Genomic DNA, 18,080 nt, shown 5'->3' on the forward strand with positions numbered 1-18,080 from the left:
TGCTTTACATTATGATTTATTAAACAGATACATTGGTGGCGTTGCAGAATATACACGCCTCGGTCTTTAATGTAAGCACTCTTGGCTCCATTCCATATAAAAACTATCCAGTGTGGCCTCATCGCCATCAAAGGTGGTCCAACAGGCTGTAGACCAGCTGAAGAACATCAAGGCCTGGAAAATGATAGTAACCCCAATAAATTTCGAAAGATTATCAGGAAGAATGGTCCGTCACAGATTTAGAATCAGTAAAGAGATCTGTCCTTCAACAAAAGGAAACAAATCCAATTGTATTGACAACGGAGGGATCTCCTGCTGACTGTAACAGAAAAAGACATTGCTAAAATACGCCTCAACACCACCTCTCAGTGGCCAAAGAACTACTCCTGCATCTAGGACTGCAATGGACATTAGACTCCTTCAATCACGAGGGATTGTGAAGCCCCCGGCTCTGGTGTGGCTGCAGTCCTCTTTTGTTTCAGTGACATGATGACATGCAAGCCATGATTTTGAGTAATATGTCTACAACTGACCTATTCTTGTTCCAGACCATGACTCATGCAAAGCGTCATACTTTACTCATACTTTACTCAATAAGCGTCATACTTTACTCAATCAGCATCGCTGAATTGAGGGTTGCAGGGTCGGATGGAAGGTGCAAAGAGTCGGCCCCTGCATGCCCACTGACGACTGAAGAACCAGAGAGTAGGATGGAGAGAGTCGGTGACGGCGGTTGCAAGAACACGATCCAGTCAGAGAATGAACCGGGGTCTTACCTTCCATGCCCTCTAGGTCGACTGAGGGAAGCACCCCTGGGGCACAAAGGCTGAAGGTGGCCGGGCAAGGAGAGGCGTGATGGGTCGTTGGACAATCCGGACGAATCCGGCTTACATATTGCAACAATTTACTGAACTATATGCATAAAAAGACTGTATGTACGTACATGTGACAATCAAGAACCATTGAACATTGAAATGTTCCTTGTATCCCACAAACATCCTACTGGAACCAAGTCGATGTGCAGAATGAAAGGGAATCTATGCAACCGACATCACCTGCAATCCCGATACAAGTTAGTTCCAACTTCTGTAACGGTATTCTCATGACGCTTGTGCATGCGCACATCCAAACACCAAGCTCAGTCATCAAAGAGAGAAAGGGTCTTACACATAACGTACACAAAATGAGCGTCCTTTGCAAAACACTGCTCTCTGTCAATAAAGGTAGACTTATTGCCAAAAATCAAGTAATCTCTAACAAAACAGGCAGCGATGATATAAATTACCACCATCTCGAGAATGTTAATGGCCCCACAGACTTATGTGAATCCCTGATCAATGACCACTTAAAATGGTAAGGAAGCATTCGATATGCCTTTGAGAACCAAATCTATTGATCAAGAACACACAGAAATATAGAATGAATGGTCTATGGGATTCAGTATCTCCCAACCATTCAGCTTCAGTCTGAAGAAGGATCCCGAACAAAACATTGTTGATCCATGTTCTCCAGAGATGCTGCCTGACTCTGAGTTACTCCACCATTTTGTGTATTTTTTCCCCCTCGAATTATCTGACGTCTTTCCGATGCCAGGATCAAATATGTCTCAGAGCAGCTGCAGGAAATAATAAAAGGCAAGGGTAAATAAACAGATTGTTCTCCACATTGGCACAAACTGTGCAGATGTGTGCATAAACTCGGTGGGCCAAAAGTCCTGTGTCTGTATTATCTGACTCTGACCATGTCCTGCATTTGTCTGATCAGGCATCTCACAATCCACAGGTCTGCACTGAATGCAAGACACTTCCAACCTCAAGGGATTAACTTTGTTGAAGTTTCACAAACTGAAAATAAGTTCTATGAAAAAGTTGGATAACAGAAATATTAAAAACTCTTTGCTGCATGCAACATTCTATGGAATTAATTACGCAAAGTGAATACTGGGGGAATAAGAGACGGAATAACAAATCTTAAGTAAAGCAATTACTACCCATAATTTTCAATTTCAGACTAAGCTTAATCAAACAAGTAAACATCAATTTAAAAAAGGATGATTCATAAACTATTAATGGGTGTGCTTTGAGTGTTTCACCTTTAAGTATATTACATAAATAGTATTTTTAAAATAAAGACACCAAGAACTACAGACGCTGGAATCTTAACCAAAACACTGTGTCACAGAGTCATACAGCATGGAAACAAGCCCTTCGACCCAAAGTCCATGCCAACCAAGATGCCCCATCTACGCTAGTCCCACCTGCCCACATCTCTCTTAACCTTTCCTATCCATGTACCTGTCCAAATGTCTTTTAAATATTGTAAATGTGGTGCTGGAGTAACTCGGCTGATCAGGCAGCATCTGTGGAGGGAATTGGAATGGTTATACTTTAATACACCACTTACAATTAACCTCTCCCACTTAATTTATTTTCCTTTCCAACAAAAAAAATCCCAGATTGCAAAGTTTAAAGAAACGAAAAGTTTATCAGGTATAAGGAAGTCAAAACATACTGATAAAACGGAGTTATGCAACTAGTGATCATGTTTGTCATTGATTCATACTGTGGATAAATAAAATCCTAATTGTTCAGATATCTTCCCTCTTCCCAGCCAAAGCAAACCTCGAGTATTCTTTGTGTCATAGCCCCATTCCTCACAATAATAAGCTGTTTCTTTATATGGTTTTCAGGTTTGAACTTATGGTTTTAACAATGAAACTTCAAGTACAGATCTACAGTACAACCTCTAAAATGTCAGCAATTGCAAAGCAAGGAGGATTTTTTTTGAAGGTTGGCTTCAGGCCCCCTATTTAGAGAGAGTGGGGGCACTTTAATCTTCCTTTGAGAGAAGTATAGGACGGCACAATGGTGCAGCAGCAGAGTTCATAACATCATCAGAGATAGGAGCAGAATTAGGCCATTCAGCTCATCAAGTCTTCTCCGCCATTCAATCATGGCTGATCTATCTCTCCCCAATTCTCCTGCCTTCTCCCCATAACCTCTAATCAAGAATCTACCTACCTCTGCCTTACCACTGACTTCGCCTCCACAAACTTCGGTGGCAAAGAATTCCACAGATTCACCAACCTGGTTCCACAGATTTACCACCAGTTGCTGCCTTACAGCATCAGAGACTCAGATTAGATCCTGACTATGGGTGCTGTCTGTATGGAGTTTGTACGTTCTCCCTATGACCACGTGGGTTTTCTCAGGGATCTCCGGTTTCCTCCCACACTCCAAAGACATATAGGTTTGTAGTTTAAGACTTGATGGGCCATAGGGTCTGTTTCCGCACTGTATCTGTAAAGTCTAAAGTCAAATCATAGCTCATGGATAATTCTTGAATGCTGACAAAGCAATGTCCAAACTAGGAAAACTTGCACTTCACAGTCGGAACGCTAAACACTAACCCACAAAAAGTGGGAAAGAAATTATAACTATTAATAAATAGTGCTAAACTTAATGAATTACTGTTAGCTCAGTACATCCTTCAGCTTCTGTGGTCTGTGTTAATGCTTCGTTATGGCATAAACAAACAAGCATATGTTGGAAAGAATGAATGTTTAATGCGAGTTTCTAAATATAATTCAAACGTGGAATCCCAGCTGATTGGCTTGGCTACTGCTAAGATAATTGATTCAATTTTTCCACTCTGTTCTGGGCCATCTGGATAACAGTTACGTTTATACGTCAGATTGCTGTTCAATGACTATAGAGTAGATTGGCATTCAAGATGATCATCCCCTCCAAATTCATTAACAAGATCCTAGTAGGGCCTTTATATCTTTCTTTGCAACTGAATCCTTGACTTCCTCATTGCCAGACCTCAAACAGTGCAGATCTGTAACAACATCTCTCAATGTCTAGTTTAGTTCAGTTTAGAGATGCAGTGCGGAAGCAGGTCCTTCGGCCCACCAAATCATAGAGTCGCAGAGTGATACAGTGTGGAAACAGGCTCTTCGACCCAACTTGCCCACACCGTCCTACATGTCCCAGTGCACTAGTCCCACCTGCCTGCACTTGATCCATATCCGTCCAAACCTGTCCTATCCATGTACCTGTCTAACTGTCTCTTAAACGATGGGAAATTCCAGCCTCAACTACCTCCTCTGGCAGCTTGTTCCATACACCCACCACCCTTTGTGTGAAAAAGGTTACCCCTCAGATTCCTATTAAATCTTTTTCCCTTCACCTTGAACTTATGTCCTCTGGTCCTCGATTCTCCTAAGAGACAGTGCATCTACCCGATCTATTCCTCTCAATCCCGCGCCAACCAGCAATCCCCGCACACTAATACTATCCAACACACACTGGGAACAATTTACAATGTTACCAAGCCAATTAGCCTACAAACCTGTGTGTCTTTGGAGTGTGGGAAGAAACCGGAGCTCCCAGAGAAAATCCACGCAGGTCACGGGGAGAACGTACAAACTCCGTACAGACAAGCACCCGCAGTTAGGTTCAAACACGGAACTCTAGCGCTGTAAGGCAGCAACTCTACCGCCGCACCACAGTGCCACCCAATCTCTCAATACAGGAAGACTGTGTGGCAAAGCACTACTCCACAGTGCAGCTATAAATTCGGCCATGGCTCCACGGACAGTGGCCGGAGATGAGTGGTGAACAGTCAGCATATAGGAACAAAACACAGATATGACGCCTGACTGAATGGTACCGAAACACTGCCACCTCCAGTTTAAAATCCATTTGGAATATTTTGGAGGACCAAGAACCAAGAACCACTGAACTTCTCGCTCCTAATCAACAAAATCAAGGAACTAATCGTTGACTTCAGAAAAGGTAAGGAGCCCACGTGAGAGTTTTCATTGATGGGTGAAGAGAGCAGGCAGCTTCTAATTCCTGGGTGTTAACGTCCTGTATAGATGTAATCAAGATCGTAGTGAACGGTGCCTCTACATTATTAGAATTATAAATAACTTCAGCACGTCACTGAGTATTAAAACAAACTTCAACAGATGCACTGTAGAATGTGTCCTGACTGGCTGTAACATGGCACGGTACAATTTCAATGCACAGGAACACAAGAGGCTGCAGACAGTGATGGACTCAGCCGGTCCATCACAGACACATCCCTCCCCAGCATCAAAAGTATCTACATGATACACAGCCTCAGGAAGCAAGCATTTATCTTCAAGGATCCCCACCATTCAGACCATGCCCTCTTCAGGTGCGATGGTCGCGCAGAAGGTACCACACTACAAGTCTGAAGTCCCACACTACAAGGTTCAACAGCTACTTTTCTACAACCATCCGATTCATGAACAAATCTACACAACGCTAAGCATATCACAGCAACAGACTACAATGGATTACCTTTTACTTGTTTCACAATTGAATATTTTTGCACTAATGTCTTGGGGGTTTTTTTCAGTCTTTTTTTTCACTGTTTTGCAGAATTTGTGTAATTTATGGATAAGTTAAATGTGTTATCCGAGTCTACGTGATTGCAAGATTTTCACCGTATGTCACTGCAATTGTGCGTATAATAAACTTGACTTTATTCGTCACCTTAGCTTTAACAAAGAATATAATGCTTGTGATGTCTGCAATTCAACATAGAGATATCTCAACAGAAATCTGCTACTTGCTGCAGCTGCAATTGCAATCTTTAAGTGAGGCATGGGTCTGATTCAAAGTAGCTGTCAAGATGATCATTATAATTTCTTTAAAGTAAATGCTAGAAACACTCAACGGGTCAGTCAGTGTATCAAGAAAAACACAGCTTGCCCAATATAGAAAACAAAAATGTTATCAATTGTAACTCTTTTCAATGCCATACTGAGTTGAAGAACTTCACTGGCATGAAAATCGAACTTTGCACCTGTGAATTCCACTGCCCTCAAAATAATGTTTTCAAATTGCACAGCTGCAATTTTGAAAAAAATAACAAAAATGTATGATTTTACATGTTTTTGCCATTAAGTTAGAGCAAAGAGAGCAAACTTAAAATTATTCATATACAATTTTTCTAATATCAATAATATTGTGGAACAATATCACTTGGTTTATTCCAATGTTAACACACTTCACCTCAAAATAGTACCCCAATTCATCCAAGAGCCATACTGATGGTAGTGTAAACTTATAATTGGAATTTTGGGGAAAGCAGACTATTCCAGTTGAGTTCTGCTTTAACAGGAAGATCTAACATTGTACACTTCAGTATTTCACAGGCGCTCTTGCAAATCTCGCTGTCACTGTAAAATTAACATTGTTTGGATGTTTAATTAATACTTCACAGCCTTCAACAAACTGTTCATTTCAAATGATATCTATAAAATATTTATTTACTGGGCATCATATACAAAAGTATTTCACAACCTAGCAATTTAATCTGTACAATGTTATTATGTTAGCCGTCAACAAAATGGTTGTTCTGCAAAAAACAAAAATCCATACGTGGGGATCTGCACTATATTAAGAAATGTTTTGAAAGCTATGACCTCTACAACTGCAGGATCTGAACCACGGGCTAGCACTGATCCTACAAGCTGCGTTGGATGTGAAAATATGCAGGGATTGTGGCACTGCCTAACAATGTACCCCTGACTGAGCTTACATCTTGAAATCAACTTGAGTATTTCAATTATGGTTTTAATAAAACAAATCAAATGTGAAAACTGTTAAACCAGCTTTATCAACATAATAGTACTTTATAGTAAACATAGCAGCACTTCTATCACAACCAGCCACTTCCCTTCATACAAGAGCACACCATAAAATTATCAACATACAGATGTAGTTTCATTCATCCTTCCATTCCTATTCATCTCCTTGTGACTTTATACCAATTTCTATTTTAACGCCTTTATTGTTACTTGGGTGAAAGCATACCCATAACAGACTACAGAAACCAGCTCAGTCTGAAGAAGGGTCTCGACCCGAAACGTCACCCATTCCTTCTCTCCCGAGATGCTGCCTGACCTGCTGAGTTACTCCAGCATTTTGTGAATAAATCCAGTAAAGGATCTCTCCTCTGACTGATGCGGGTCAGTAAGAATTTTGACGAAATTAGATGCACTCTTTAATATAATGCATCTATCAGAACCACCCTAGACCTTGCAATACCCAATAATTTCACTCTGTTACAGCTAAAATATATACAACTTTCTTCCTTTAATTCTGCTTTTAAATATATTTTCGAATGCATGACAATTGACATATAAAACCCATGGTTAACTCCGTTTGGCAGTTCTTTTTCCTTAACTTTGTTCAATAACTATGTGTTTTGTGCTTATATAAAAATAATTTCCTTTTCTTTTAAACTGGGCCAATGATAATAGGTTACATCATTAATACAAGAATTAATATTAAATTACAACCTTGAACTTTCTAAATGTGCAAAAAAAAAAGTTGAAACAACATAGCAGATCTGAATAAATGAATAAAATAATTGAATATCCCGTTTTGCCACCTTCTGTTGTCCTATGAAAGTTTCCCAATCCTCTGGTTTCTGGCTAATCTTTGCTGTGTTATACATGTTTTCTTTTAGTTTTATTCCATCCCTAACTTCTCTTGTCAGCCACAGTTGCCTCCTACTCCCTTTAGAATCTTTCTTCCTTTTTGGAATAAAATGATCCTGCGTCTTCTAGATTATGCCCAGAAATTCCTGCCATTGCTGTTCCACCGTCAATCCTGCTAGGATCCCTTTCCAGTCTACCTTGGCCAGCTCCTCTCCCATGCCTTCATAGTCCCCTTTGTTCAACTGCAACACTGACACTTCTGATTTAATCTTCTCCTTCTCAAATTGCAGATTAAAACTAATCATATTATGATCACTACCTCCAATCGGTTCCTTTACCTCGAGTTCTCTTATCAAATCTGGTTCATTGGACAACACTAAATCCAGAATTGCCTTTTCTCTGGTAGGCTCCATTACAAGCTGCTCTAAGACTTAGACTAAGAATCCATCTCTGAGGCATTCTACAAACTCTCTTTCTTGGGGTCCAGAACCAACCTGATTTTCCCAGTCTACCTGCATATTGAAATCCCCCAACAACACAGTGGCATTACCTTTGTTACATGCCAGTTTTAACCCCTGCTGCATCTTACACCCTACATCCGGGCTACTATTGGGGGTCTGTAGATAACACCAATTAGTGTCTTCTTGCCTTTACAATTCCTCAACTCAATCCACAGTGACTCTACCTCGTCAGTCCCTATGTCTTCCCTCGCAAGGGACTGAATTTCATCCCTCACCAGCAGAGCTACCCCACCACCTCTGCCCACCTGCCTGTCCTTTCTATAGGATGTATAACCCTGAATATTAAGTTCGCAGGCCCGATCCTCCTGCAGCCACGTCTCTGTAATCCCCACAATGTCATATCTACCAACCTCTGAGCCTCAAGCTCATCTACTTTACTTCTTATACTTCCCGCATTCATATACAATACTTTCAATTCCTTACTCATCTCACCCTTCACATCGATCCCTATTACACTTGGCCATACTCTCCTATCCCTTTGTGAGCTTTCTTTCCCGTTAATTCAGGGGTCATTAACTTTCACTTTACTCTCTTTCCCTTTAAATCCATCATGTGCTTTGCCCGACCTGCACTCAAAGACTGCTAACCTGCTGTTTGCCCTCTTTTTAAACCTGCACCCAAGACTCACCAAGTCCAGCCAACGGTCGTTCTCGCTGCTGCTTTGCCCGACCTGCACTCAAAGACTGCTAAAGTGCCGTTTGCACCCTTTTAATATCTGCTCTACCTGTGACTCACCAAGTCCAGCCAACGGTTGTTCTCACTGCTGCTTTGCTCGACCTGCACTCAAAGACTCTTGGTTCAGGGTTTTGACCCTAAATTCTTTCCATCCACAGATGCTTCTCAACCTTCTGTGTTCTTCCAGCTTGATGTCCCACCTACCTACCTATTTATTAGTTTCACTTGTTCTAGACTCTCTTGAAAAACAAAAATTATTTGAATAAACTCCCCTTTCTATTTTCCTGTTACCCTCTCTCAGTGGATTCCATACATACTGAGAAAACTGTCTGCAGGGCATGCTCAAGGTTAATAACCGCATGCAGATTGTTGAGTGTATTCATTGGAATGGCGATTCTGCACTTTGAAGAGGAAAGGTAAAATAAGTTGTTTTTTTAATGCTTTGAAGTATTCAAAGAACTTGCTAGCGTTAGAAACATTCAGTGCCATTAGTTTCATTAACTACAGCCCAGAAAGGACAAAACATATAGCAGTATAGGAGTATAGCAACACAGGGAAAAATAAAATTACCAGTCCTATTGAGCTTACAAATGAGATGCATCTAAAAATAAGTTGCCAACCTGTCAATTTTATGCGAGGTTGTGGATTGGGGGAGTGGCTTTGTACTGGATGGCAGTTAATTTTTGCCATTTTTCCCCAGCAACCTCGAGTCTATAAGTCAGCTGCAACAAGGGACAAGATAAACAGAGTTAAGCAACTGCACAATTAATGGGAGATCACAGCCTTTTAAGTCTTGGCTCGAATAGTGGTGGGAAATTAAATAACTAAAGTGAGGAAGAGGCATCAAGACCACGGCATCTTCAATGATGATAGGGCATGGCACGTGAGTGATAAGACACAAACTGAAGCATTTACATTCTTATTTTGTCAAAGTACTTCCTCATAAGAGTCCTTTCAAACACCTGTCATATGTTGAAAGACTGGAGCGACTAGGCTTGAATACACTGGAATTTAGAAGGATGAGAGGGGATCTTATCGAAACGTATAAGATTATTAAGGGGTTGGACACGTTAGAGGCAGGAAACATGTTCCCAATGTTGGGGGAGTCCAGAACAAAGGGCCACAGTTTAAGAATAAGGGGTAGGCCATTTAGAACGGAGATGAGGAAAAACCTTTTCAGTCAGAGAGTTGTGAATCTGTGGAATTCTCTGCCTCAGAAGGCAGTGGAGGCCAATTGTCTGAATGCATTCAAGAGAGAGCTAGATAGAGCTCTTAAGGATAGCAGAGTCAGGGGGTATGGGGAGAAGGCAGGAACGGGGTACTGATTGAGAATGATCAGCCATGATCACATTGAATGGCGGTCGGTGCCGGCTCGAAGGGCCGAATGGCCTACTCCTGCACCTATTGTCTATTGTCTATTATCATACAACTGGCTTCGCAGAAATACTGCAACAGTTCAAGGTGGTGGCACACCATCATCGTAACAAAATTAATTAGGGATACCGGTCTTGCCAGTGTTCCTGTACTCAAAAGAATGAATATATAATAAATAAAAGCTCTAATTAAGTAAAGATTGCTTGTTTTGTGTCAATGCCTTTCACTTCTCAACAGACAGTACAGAAACAGTGCAGAGATGGGGGGGTCCAACAGCACAATAAAAACATTGTACATTGTATTGATGTGCTTTTGAAGTTCAATTTCTGTTATACTAACTGAACTATGGTAGCCAATTTGTTCAAAGCAAAGAGCCACAATGTTGAGAGATCCATACTGACATGGAGAACCACGTAAAACTCATCTATGCCACCTCACATTATATTAATAAATCTTTTCAAACAATGAGAATGTTCAGAAACAAAGAACCGCGGATGCTGGTTAATACACAAAATGCTGGAGTAACTCAGCGGGTCAAGCAACATCTCTGGACAATATGTATACGTGACGTTTCGGGTCGAGACCCTTCTTAAGACATCCATAAAACATAACGATAGACCCCATAAAACATCAGCTCTGTAAAGAGGCAACTTGCTCATATGGTTACTAAGTGGAATTCTGTAGTCTTGCACAGACTAGTCCATTGTATAATAAAACAACACATTAGAAATAGGGCATGTAGACTATTTTTGTACACTTTGCTAATTGGGGACGTGCTTAGGTATGGACAATACTTTACTGAACTGTATGTAAGAAAACAATTAACATAATAAAAGCACCATTGAACCATTGAAGTATGCACCCTGTTCCGCAATTCACTCAGATCCTGTTTTCTCCAATCATGGTGTCAACTCTACCTCCTTAGTTCCTCACTTCAAGTCCATATAAAATAAATACCTACCTCAGCTTTTTATAAATTTACTGATTCATACTTTATACCTTTGGGAACAGGACTTCATATATTTCAAAGAAAATAGGATTCTCTCTTAAGTAGGCAACTCCTGATTGAGAAATTTCCCTGGCAAAGGAAACATTCTCCCAATATTTACTATATCTCATAATCCTCCAAGTTCTAACAATACCACTTCTCGTTCTTCCAAACTCTGATGAGACTCAGCCCACCCTGCTCAAGCTTTCCTCACAAGACAAACCCTTCATCCTTGTGATATTCTAAACATTATGATATGTTTATAATACAGAAAGCCAAGCCGAATGTCACTCCAGCATACCAAATATCTAATTTAATAGCAACAAATAAATGTGAATCCCAGCATAGGCAATTTTTCAGGGAAAATATTCCTCTTAGCTTACTGAAATTCTATTTAGGTATTGTTTTGATTTTTATTTAGATTCCTATTTAAATCTTTGGCGACATAAAATGTTTTCATGAATGAATGCATTACATAGTTTACCAATGACTTCAAGATCTTTCCAATAAAACATTTTAAAAATTCACATCAAATCACGTAATGCACTGAAGCTCCACATAACAGCTCTGTTGATTCAGAAATATAGTATAATTCAAATAACATTGCAAGCCTTAAAGAAAACAGAGTTTGTTTGTGTTGTGAGGGAATTTACACAAAGGGTTTAAATGAAATAAAATGCCTAAATCAAATTAGGCCTCATAATTCCATTTTTTAGCTTTCAGCGATCTGGAGACTGAAATGCTGTACTGCTGAGAAACTACCATGAAAATATAACCCAGTGCATTCCTTCAAAATAAATAAGCAAGGCCACCCAAATTTTCAATCAGTGTTGGTGGAAACCACAGGAAATGGCTAGCTCTCCGTCAAAAGACGCCCTAGGCTGGGTTGTGGATACGGAATAGTGACAGGAAGACCTCAAGCAGGAACACAGGCTCAGTGTGAAAATGGCTCGTTTCCAATGAAAACTGGATGCTAATAGGTTAATACACATTTCCTTAAACATACAGCTTTGACACCACTGATGTATAATTTAATTCAGTCAAAGATTACAACCAAGCTCCCGATTTTATTGAAACACCACCCAAAGGACTACATCAATATCATTTTTATTTGGGGGAGTTAGTGGAATGGAAAAATGAACGGGCAGTGAACAAGCTGACGAAATATTTTAACTGCTGACTATTACAATATAGTCTCAAAACATTTAAAACCTAAATATAAGTAAAGCATACATCGTGTCATTCCCTACCACCGAAGCACACCTTTGTAAAAGGGGACAGGAGGGAAATGGAGAGGGGTTGTGTTGCGCAAGACAGAGACGGGGTTATCAGAGGGGGGGGGTAGGAAAGGGTTTGAGGATATGAGCAGATAGGATGACTTTGTCAGTATGGACGAATTGGGCCAAGGAAGGCTCTGGTCATGAAAAAGGAATCAAGGATAGAAGGCAGCTGGGATTACCAAAGTATCCCTGGAGGAATATCAAGGACTAAGGAGCATACTTAAGAAGGAAATTGGGAGAGCAAAAATGAGCCAACCCACCCCGTTCCCAGGTACTTTCCCCTGCAACCGCAGGAGATGCAACACCTGGCCCTATACCTCCCCCCTCAACTCCGTCCAAGGACCCAGACAGTCTTTCCAGGTGCGGCAGGGGTTCACTTGCACCTCCTCCAACCTCATCCACTGTATCCGCTGTTCCAGGTGTGGACTCCTGTATATCGGCGAGACCAAGTGCAGGCTCGGCGTTCGTTTCGCTGAACACCTCCGCTCAGTCCGCATGTACTTACCTGATCTCCCGATTACTGGACACTTTAACTCCCCATCCCATTCCCACACTGACCTTTCTGTCCTGGGCCTCTGCCATTGTCAGAGTGAGGCCCAGCGCAAATTGTTGGAACAGCACCTCATATTTTGCTTGGGCAGCATACACCCCAGTGGTATGAACATTGACTTCTCCAACTTCAAGTAACCCTTGGTTCCCTCTCTCTCCATCCCTCCCCCTTTCCAGTTCTCCGATCAGCCTTACTGTCTCCGACTACAAATCTAGGAGTACAAATACATAGATCACTCAAAGCGGTATCACAGGTAGGTAGGATAGGATGGTGAAGGCAGCTTTCATCAGTCATGGAATTGAATGTAGAAGCTGGGACATCATGTTACAGTTGTACAAGATGTTGGTGAGCCACACTTGGAATATTGTGTTCAGTTGTTGGATATATGGAATGACGCAGGTACAATAACAACATTTAAGAGACATTTGAACAGATACATGGATAATAAAGTTTAGAGGGATACGGGGCAAACATGACTAAATGGCATGAATGTGTTGGGCCAAAAGGTATTTTTCTGTACCTGTGACACTTTATATCCACAGCCTTTCATCAGAAGAAATGAACTGAGCTCCCATGAGATGCCATGAATCAACAGTTAACTGCGTTTCTCTCTCCACAGATATAGCCTGACCCGAAAAATATTTCCATTTTCATTTCAGATAGTCAAAACATCTGCTTCTGGCTTTTGCAGTCAAATTATCATAATCACTACCAAATATTCTCTGTGTAGCACATTAGCAAGCACTGAGATTTGAAAACATTAGTAGTATTCGATACAAATACCTTTTGTGAAAACCTCTTTAAGTTGGATACATGAAGATCATGGCGCTATGAAGCTTGAAAATAGATCTATTGGCCCAACTCATCCATTCTGACTAAGATGCCTAACCAAGCTTGTCCCACTTGCCTGTGCCTGGCCCACATCCCTCCAAACCTTTCCTGCCCACGTACCTATCCAAGTGTAGTTACATCACTTGAAATCTTTGAGGGCAAGTTGACAATATTGGAACAATTATCACAGCAAATACTATTTAAGTCTATTTTGTACACTGAATATTCATGGTAATTTAAAACAATGTAACTATATTAACTACATAGGTCATGATCATAGCTTTAAGGTGAGGGAGGAAAGATTTAACAGGAATTTGAGGGGCATCTTTTTTTTTTACACAAATGTTACAAGCTGCCGGAGGAGGTAGTCGAGGCAGGTACTTTTGCAACGTTTAAGCAGCATTTAGACAGGAACATGGTTTGGATTGGCATAAAGGGATATGACCCAAAGGCAGGCAGGTGGGACGAGTGTAGATGGGGTATATTGATCAGCATGAGCAAGTTGAGCCAAAGGGCCTGTTTCAACTCTGTATGAGAGGAGGATGATGGCAAAGTTAACATCGCTGCTGGACAACGACTCCCACCCCATGCAGGACACTGTCACTGCACTGAGTAGCTCCTTCAGTGACAGACTCCTTCACCCCAAGTGCGTGAAGGAGAGATATAGGGGGTCCTTCCTTCCCGCTGCTGTGAGACTGCACAACCAGCACTGCTCCCAGCAGACGAGTCAACAGTAACAGTTAAGAACACACAGAAAACTGATGACAATCTATCCTTGTCTTTACTTTTATTTATAATGTCTTGCTATCCACTTTGCTGCTGTAACACTGTAAATTTCCCCGGTGTGGGACGAATAAAGGAATATATTATATTTCAACCTATAGTCATACCTTTTTAATACTGTTCTGAATATAAGAATTTTCTATGTATAATTTTGATTCTACCTATCCCCAAGTGCTAACGCGGCTGATGAAATTACGAACAACACTCCTAGTTAACCATACGTATTGCAGCCCAATTCAAACTTCAAAGCATTAGCAATCCATATAGTTCAGAATATGCCATGGTTCAAAGTAAGGCCAATATAACACTACAATGCTGAATTTTCGGAAGGAAATCCTTGACAATGCTTTACAGTTCTTATAACAACAAATCTACTCAAAGCCTTAAGTCACTGCTTTCATAGAAATCCACAAGTTTAATAGGAGAAAGACAAAACATTAACCAAAATTTCTCTCACTCCATTTTCATCTGTAACTAGAGACATGTGGCAATTGTGCAGCTTTTTTGAGTTAAGAATTCAGTGCATAAACTTCATAACCTCTGCTGCAACAGAATCTGGCTGGTATACAAGGAACTTCCATTAGTGTAAAATGATCAATGATCACAACACTCCCACAACCCACCACTATTCCCATATCTCAGAGATGAAATGTATCGCTCTTTTTTTAGATACCAGTATAACAAAGCAGAGTTCGATTCTCATGTCTATATACTAAAACTCTCGTTTGTTTGTTTGTTCCTGAACTACAGCCAAAACGGTACACGATAGTGCTATTGGAAGAAGCTTCATTGAAATCGGTGTTATATTTTTAAAGTTATTCACATGCTAAAGTTTAAATCTGTCTCCTAGGGAGGGAGGGGGGTAGAGGGAAAGGGGGGGATGGAAGGGGGGAGGAGGGAGGATAAGGGGGGTTGAGGGGTGTGGAGGGGGGGAAAGGGGGAGGGAGAGAGGATAAGGGGGGTTGAAGGGGGAGGGGAAGGGGGAGGGGGGAGCGGGGAAGAGAGGGTGTTGCACCAATGCAGCAGAGATTTGGGCCCAACGGGTCCACTTGGTCTAGTCTTTAAGAAACAAGAAACAGTAAACAACAATTTGATAGGATTCTACAGAGCTGACATTTGAAGCTTATAGTTTTACTGATTTATTCTTCAATTGTGTCATAACTGAATGGGTAAATTCCAAACCCACTCGAGGCAAATATTGTAATACTCTACTGAAGTGATCATGAGATACTGTCACGTCTTCGTGAGGGTCTGTTCAGGTGAGCGTAGAACACTGCTTTTTTTAAAAAGGACTTCTCCACCATCTCATCAGCTAAATCAAGCAAAACAATTTAAATGTCTGCTTATCATGTTACTTTTGTTTGACTTGTATAACTGTGACCAAACATCAAAAAAATGTGCAGAAGGACACAAAATGCCGCAGTAAGTCTGCAGATCAGGCAGTATCTCTGGAGAACATGGATAGGTGATGTTTCGGGTCGAGACCCTTCGACACATATATTTTTTTTGGGGGGGGGTGTTTGTTTGGGTGGTGCTTTTATGCAGGAAGAAGAAAGTTGGAAGAGGGCAGAGGAAGGATAAAGCATGGCAGGTAATAGATGGACACAGTCCGTGGGGGGGGGGGGGGGGGTGGAAGGTGTTTGTTAGGCAGATGGTTGGAACAAGGGCCAGGGATAAGAGCTGAAGACGTGAGACACAATTGAAGAGTTGTGAATTGTGAAGCCAAAGAGAAGGAGGAAAGTAGCAGGAGGGGGGAGGGTGGGAAATAGGTGGGAGTCCAGATGGGGCACAGGGGGGAGGTAAGGGAGAGAAAGGGGAGGGGGGTGGGACGAAAGGAGGGGGACAAGATGGGGGCTTAGTTAGAGGTTACCTAAAATTGGAGAATTCAATGTTCATACCATTGGGTTGTAAGTTGTGTCTGAAGAACATTGATTCCAATTGGTAGGGCTGCTGGTTCACAGAGTTGGAGACCCAGGCTTAGATCCTGACCTCGGGGGCTGTCTATGTGGAGTTTGTACATTCTCCTTTTGACCACATGGGCATCCTCCAGATGCTCCACTCTCCTCCCACAACCTATAGACGTGCTAATTTATAAATTAATTGGCCTCTATAATTGCCCCCCCCCGACTATGAAGGGAGTGGAATGAAAGTGGAATAACAAAACTAGTGTGAATGAGTGATCGGCAACTGTGTGGACTCGATGGACTTGTTTCCATGCTGTAACATTCAATTAATAAATGAAGTCTCTGAAATGTGCCATTTTAAATATTGACTTAATGCACACAATATCTATGATCCAACTGAATCACCTCATGGGCAGAACAGGGTTAAATGAGCAAATCAAGTTCCTCGTTGTTGTCTATTTGCACATTTTTGGTCTAGTGGCTGTTAAAACAGGGAAGCTATCAGTGGAAATCATGAGGTTTTTTTTGTTTTGTTTTTTAAATAGGTGCAGGAGTAGGCCATTCGGCCCTTCGAGCCTGCACCGCCATTCAATATGATCATGGCTGATCATCCAGCTCAGCAACCTGTACCTGCCTTCTCTCCATACCCCCTGATCCCTTTAGCCACAAGGGCCACATCTAACTCCCTCTTAAATATAGCCAATGAACTGGCCTCAACTACCTTCTGTGGCAGAGAATTCCACAGACTCACCACTCTCTGTGTGAAGAAATGTTTTCTCATCTCGGTCCTAAAAGACTTCCCCCTTATCCTTAAGCTGTGACCCCTGGTTCTGGACTCCCCCAACATCGGGAACAATCTTCCCGCATCTAGCCTCTCCAACCCCTTAAGAATTTTATATGTTTCAATAAGATCCCCCCTCAGTCTTCTAAATTCCAGCGAGTATAAGCCTAGTCTATCCAGTTTATTTTTTGTTCATTGCATTCTTCAGTGTAAATTACTTTTGCACCATACTATTTCAAATGTTAAAAATGGCATTGCAAAACATGGCATCACTGAGCAATGAAATTTAAAGACTGAACATAGCAAACAAAATAGTCAGGTGACTGGGTCAAGTTCGAAAATAAAGAAATGATTTAATTGAACAGGAAGAGAGAACAACAAAAAAAAATCTTAAATCACTAACAAAAAGTTCTGGATGTCCATTCTTGAATGTGCATTTACCAATTATATATAAATTACTGTGTGGTGTATGTGTGGTCTGAATATTATGTCATGTTGTAATGATTTTGAGGTATATTGCTATTAATATCTGCCATTCCAAATTACCATTAAATATAATGCAATTACAGAGACCGCCCACTAAGTGGCGCCTCAGAGGCCATTTCTGGGATGTCGCCCCCAATTCAATCATCACATTTATTGATTGACTGAAACATCTGTGAATTTGGTTAAAATAATAAGCTATCTTTAAAGCATAGCAATAAAATAAGAGCTCTGTTTGCATAATCAAAAGTAAGCACCTTACACTTAAATATTAACAATAAAACAAATAGGGAAATTGATTCTTTCCCCCCTTCCATATTGGTAAAGCCTCTGAAACAATGTATTATAAGTTCATAAGTTCTAGCAGCAGAATTAGGTTATGCGCCCCATCAAGTCTACTCCGCCATTCAATCATGGCTGATCCATC

At 41.1% G+C, this 18,080-nt stretch overlaps 1 protein-coding gene across 3 annotated transcripts in view; it reads right to left on the minus strand.

The window, feature by feature from the left end:
* Positions 1-18,080, minus strand: part of exoc2 (exocyst complex component 2) — a 224,901-nt gene that overhangs the window by 184,945 nt on the left and 21,876 nt on the right. Inside the window, exon 1 of one of the 3 annotated variants that reach the window (XM_078427419.1) lies at positions 9,300-9,321. The exons of the other annotated variants lie outside the window; for them this stretch is intronic. The gene's annotated coding sequence lies outside the window, so the exon portion shown is untranslated. Of the gene's footprint in view, positions 1-9,299; positions 9,322-18,080 lie in introns of those variants that run through there. 3 annotated transcript variants of the gene reach the window in all.

The sequence above is a fragment of the Rhinoraja longicauda genome, chromosome 2, assembly GCF_053455715.1.
Source record: "Rhinoraja longicauda isolate Sanriku21f chromosome 2, sRhiLon1.1, whole genome shotgun sequence".
NCBI lineage: Eukaryota > Metazoa > Chordata > Chondrichthyes > Rajiformes > Arhynchobatidae > Rhinoraja > Rhinoraja longicauda.